This window comes from Sceloporus occidentalis, unplaced genomic scaffold (genome assembly GCF_023333645.1).
Source record: "Sceloporus occidentalis isolate IW3139 unplaced genomic scaffold, rSceOcc1.0.p SCAF_3, whole genome shotgun sequence".
NCBI classification, from domain to species: domain Eukaryota; kingdom Metazoa; phylum Chordata; class Lepidosauria; order Squamata; family Phrynosomatidae; genus Sceloporus; species Sceloporus occidentalis.
Genome location: NW_028316983.1, coordinates 75,494,244 through 75,500,187, shown reverse-complemented (window position 1 = coordinate 75,500,187; position 5,944 = coordinate 75,494,244).

The window sequence follows — 5,944 nt, the reverse complement described above, 5'->3', positions numbered from 1 at the left end:
GGGGTTTGTGATTTGCTGTTGCACCAGAGCTCTCTGAAAGAAAAGGCAAAATATCTCACAAAATTAGAAATCCCAGAATTCCATTGACTAATTGAAGTGGTGTGAAACTGCATTATTTCTGCATTGTAGATTTAAGCCCCATTCCCACTGGGCAACAAAGTGACGAATCTTGCTGCGAGTCAGACTCGGAGAGAGTTCCCGAGTCGTATTCAAATCACGTCCATCATTCCCATTACAAAAGGGAGAAAATAGACTCGGTTTATCTTGACCCATGTTCTCATTCCCATTGATATTTCTCCGTTGTATTTTGACATGGACTTTTTTGTTCCCCATTCCCATTGCCTGTCCGGAACCGGTTTTTCCTTTTTGAAGCTGTCAGTCAAGCGCTTAGATGATTAGACGTCACAGTGACGTCAGTTGCTTCTATGCATTTTACTCAGGCTATTTTTGTTCCCCATTCCCATTTGCATCTTTCAAACCTGTTTTTCTGGGGGAGTTTTTTGTGGTCAATGGATCGCTGAAGCACCTGAGTGCTTGGGCAGCTAGGGGTCATTGTGATTGCTGCCCAGACACTGGAGCGCTGAGGTGCTCAGGCGCTCAGCAAAAACAGAAAAAGGAAAAAGAAGAAATAATAGTTATAAAAAGGGTGTGCAGTGGGCCTCCTTACACATTGATCGATGTGGAGTGGGGGGGTTGGCAGGGTGCATCATGCGCTTAGTGCATTTAGAGACCAATAGAGCAATTTGCAATGTTCGGACACCCGACAGAGCTCCTAGGCAATCAAAAGCTTAATTAAAAAAAAATATAAATTTGTCTACACACGCAATCGCCTTGCCCTGCTTCCCGCTCCACTGGGGGAAAGGCTACATGAATGGGGGGAAATGGCACCGGGAATACAGGAAAGAGAACAAAGCTGGTGAAACCCCCAGGACAGCCCCTTGAACATTGCTCCTCCCCTGCTAAAATACTGATTCAGACACCCATCGTTCCCATTACTTTGCCCCGGATCCGACATGGCAGCTGCAAGAAAAACTGCTGGAAAAGTACAGTCAGGATAACCTGGGTCATCCACCACCGATTCAGGTTTTTGCTGGAGAAATTGATCAAAGCAGGATTGAATGCAAATGCAAATAAGAACAATTTTCCTTAAACATTATCTAACGTGGCTTCAAATGGGAACGATGTCCCTATAATCCGATTCTTGATTCACTTTATAGCCCAGTGGGAATGGGGCCTTGGATCTCAGCTTCTCCCCTGCACAATCTCTTCATTTAAAATTGCCCAGACTTTCTCTCTCCATGTTTTCAAATGTTGGTAAAAAGCATGGTTCTGGAATCTGGGAAAGAATGTGGAGAGGGAGGGCAATTTGGAGCAGAACAGTGGCAGGCAGAGGTGGTTTTAAACATAAGCTCACTGCCTCTCCCACTGTTTTCTGTTCTGCCCTCTGGAGAACAAATGTGCCCTTTCATCTTCAAATATGTAATCACATTACTTAATAATCTCTTCTCTGGAGTAAACACACCCAACTCCTTTGACCTTTCCTCAGAGGAGTTCACATGCTGATTATTCTGGCATTCTAAGTGGCTTTTCATAACTTTTAAGTGTTATTCTTTTGGATCCCCTGGCAGGGTTGCTGTTTTATGAGGAGGCCAAGCCAGGAACTGCAGAACATAAAAATCTCAGACCTCCTGGATAAAGCATATGTCCCAGATACTTCTGGAAGCCCATGAGTTGGTCTCCCCCAACACACTGCTTCCACCCAGTAACGGTCATTCACTTTTTAGTGCCATAATATTTTAGAACTCCTTAAAGATGTCATGGCTAATAGTTGGAATTTTTTTTAAAAAGATCTGCAAAAATATTAACGAAAGCTTCCATGTATATTTCACTTTTCTGACACTAGGAGAAAACCATGAGTGTAATATTCTTTTTACTCTGTTACCCTCAATTCAAGTGTGCCGAAGGGGACACTCTACCACTATTCTGAATTTAGAAGAATTTTAATACTTAGTTCAAATGAACAGATTTAGGCTAGCCGGGTAACATGGCCTTAGGGAGATATCTCAGCATTACAGAGTCCCAAAGTATGCAAAAATCCAGAGGCAAGTGACTTTTATTTAGAGGGGGAATCAACATGCAAACACACACACAAACAACCAAGCACACACACAAGAATTGTTGAGATCAAATGTGTTACACTGGAACAGAAGAGGCTTCTCTAACGGTAATATTACACCTGCACAGATCTTGATTTCATTGTTCTTTGTCCAGGAACTGAGTGCAGCCTCAATCGCTCCCTGGCAGAGGATGGCAAATGAAAGAAGTGCTAGTGAGACAAAACTAGCAGTGCTCCTGGCTGCAGCTGGACTAAGCCAAAGAAACAAAGTGGGGCAAAATCCAAGCTATAGAAATAACCAAATGTTCTTGAGGTTTTTTGAAATGGGTTTTGAAGTACTTTGGAAGTATTTTGAAGTAGTTCGGGTTACTTTGAAAACAGTTTCCCAAAGGGGTAACACTCAGGTGTGAATAGGAGTGATAGCCACGCATTTCCAGGCAGAGAGAATTAGGACACAAACTCACCCGGGCTTTGTTTATCATGTCGGCAGCCTTTTGTTCTCTGGATGTGGGTTTCTTCACCTTCTCAGAATGTTTGGAATTAATCCATCATGCTGGCGCCCCAAGGTATTGCCTGCTTTCTAGCCTATGTGCAAAAGCTATTCTCTGGTTATGGCTTCCACAATCGGGGTTATGAAAGGGGTGCCCAGCTCTGTTTTAATACATTTCTGATATCAAGGGGAGGGGCCCTTGTGGGCATAATAACAACTTTAAAACAAAAAAGTCTGGTTGGAGTCTGAGCAAGGCAAGGAAAGGAAAGGGAAAAAAGAAAGATTTCCACATCCATACAGAGGGATGTCAGAAAAATACTGAAGCTCAGTGGCACACCACGTTTGGCATGTGAAAGTCCCCATTTCAATTTCCAGCTTAGCCTGATAATATGTGAAAGACTCCTATCTCCAGCCCTGAACATACAATACCAAGCTAAATGGGCCAGTGTTCTGACTCAGCGTAAAGCAGTTTCCAATATTTAATTTCAAATTGTCTCTTCTAGTGGCCATTGCTTCCACATTATGTAGATGTGAATTCTATAAAAGGAATTTCTTTATGAAGATTTGTACTCCCAAATCGGGTGCTGATTTGACTGCATTAAACATCTTCCTATGAATTTTCTCCATACTGTATCCAATTTATAATTCTGTGCCTCTCCCTTTGGATTTCCTCATGGAAAAAGTCTACAACCCCTTGATCATTTTGTTTCCCTTTTTTTTTTCAATGCCTCTGTTTTCAATTAGGTATTTAGACTTCTAGTAGGCTAATTTGCACATTATTTTTTATCTGGGGCAATGGAAGGAAAGGAATACAATTCTCAATGAGGAGTGGCAGTAGAAGTCTAACAATCTTTCTTAAGGGCCCAGGTTATGTGTGAGACTGTTTTAACTTGGCTATATCTAAAGACCAAGATAGACCCACCCCTTTAGCCAGTGTGCATTGACATTTCAAGTGAGAGACAATGGATGGTACCCATCTTTGCAGGAACATCTACGTGGCTAAATGGGAAACTTGGTTACTTCAAAAAATGCTACATGGCCTGAAACTGACCCCAACAGTTGAAAGTTAAACACTGCACCCTTTTCTTATATGGGGGATCCGTTCTGCCCCCCCTCCCGCATAAAGAAAAAATGTGTAGAAGTAATGCCCGTGGCATGCTGTGGGGTGTGCAACGCAGGCGAGCACCTCATTACTTCTTCCAGGTGTGCCAAGGCTTCTTCCATTGCAGGCTTCCAACATATGCCGGAAGCCGCATGTAACACGGGTGCACTGTACTAGTTCAAGGCAAGTCTTGAAAAAATATGCATTGGCTGGCATCTTGTTAGTAACATATGGGCATATAAATGTGAATTATATGCACATATGTATCATTCTGGATAGGGTACAGGGAGCTAGTCTCTAACCTTCTGTGCTACATCCAAGTCCCAACAAGCCCTGGAAGGGAGGGATTTCCTATTTATTGTGAAGTCGAAGGCTTTCATGGCTAGCATCCATGGTTTTTTGTGGGTTTTTTGGGCTATTGCTGGGCGAAGGAGGAAGATGAGAGGCAAGTCAAAGGAGGAACATGCAGCGGGTCTAAGCTGTGAGGGGGAAAGAAACAAGAAGGTGTTCCCAGAAGGAGTGTGCCCTCCTTTTCCTCTCTGTTAGAGCTGAGAACAACCACATCTTCCTTTTCTGAATTGCCTCCCTTCCTCTGGACTGCTTCTCGGGGTGGGTAGCACATGGAACTGTGGAGATAGAGTGTTCCACTCCACTTCCTAGAAGCAGGATCTCAGCCTTTGTCTCCTGATATCCCTGAGAATTATACTATATCACTATTGGTGAAATATGGACCATATCTTTTGCAAACAACTTTGGAGGTTTTCTCTTTAATTTCAAAGTATCTAATTTAGTGGTCATTGCTCCCACATGATGTAGAAGTGAATTCTATAAAAGCAATTGCTTTATGAGATTATTACTCCCTTTATTCTTACTGGATGCATCATCTAGATAACTTTTCTTTCTTGCTATAAAGACAACAGGGCGTGAAGACATATTTTGATATGTGAAATTATTGGAACTGATAGTTGATTTTAAAAAAATCTCTATATTTTTGAGTTAATCTTTGTAGTATTGTTCTACCGTAGGAGTTTTATGTGCATGTATGTGTGCATGCATGCAATACTCTCAAACAATGCTTCAAAGATCAACTCTAATTGAAATGGGCACACTAAAAAATTAGTTTAAACTGTGAAGAAAACACAAATAGGATTTAAACTGAGGGCTTGGATCCACATTTCAAGCCAATGTGGGGACACAATCGACATTATGAATGTGCATTTCACATTATCAGTGTTATATACCTTTGAGATACCAATCCTGTGATTCTCAAACTATGAGGTGGGACAACCAGGGAGCAGAAATTTCCCAAGGGGGACATGAGACTTGGGGCCCTGATCCATCCTTCTCGGTTTTCCAAACCTTTTCTATCCGGGAGGGGAAGATAAAGGTGAGCAGCTGCCTCTGCCTGAGGAAGGAGGATAAAGAGGAAGAGGAGAGTGCGGAAGCTAACTGGATCATGGCCTCTGGTGAGACCCATCCTGAGCCGTCATTTCTTCTTCCCCCACCCCTCCTGTCACTGCTCAGTTCTCAGGACAAACTGCTACAGAAATCTCAACTAATGCACCCACTCAGTCCAATACACTAGGCGCATGGTGGTTGAAAGAGAGCCAGTGTCCACAATGACCTCTAGTGGCAAAGAAACCATGCAGTGACATCTATCCATATGGATCCCACACTGAATTCCTGGTAGTACCCAGCACTTGGGCTGGGGAACTTGGCTCATCAATCAACATGCAGGTTGTTCAGTGCCTGGATCCAGAACATGCAGCTGTAACCAATAAAACTTGCAGTCTTTCTATGTTCCAGATGAACATATGTATTGGTGTCTTATAGACAAGAGAGTAGAAATTGCCCCTTACCATGCAAACTGCAAATCCTAGAATTCTATAGGATGGACTTGAGACAGTTAAAGAGATTATTGTGTGGTGTAGCTCCACCACTTTTCAGTTTTTAAGATACATGAACAGATGCTGAAAACAGCTCAATATCCATTGGGAGACTTTGAGTTCAGCACCTTGAATGCTACCCTAACAACTGGGGGTAAACACTTCTACTGATTCAGATTTGTCTCCTAGCTCCTCTCAGAATTTTATTTTAAATACCCACAGTAATGTGTGAAATCTATCATTTGCAGAAGGTTTTGGATGCATTACCTTCATCTTTACTGGAAACCTCCTTTAGATAATAGTTTCTTCCAGTTTTATGAACTTGGATTTTTTTATTTACATTCATGTTT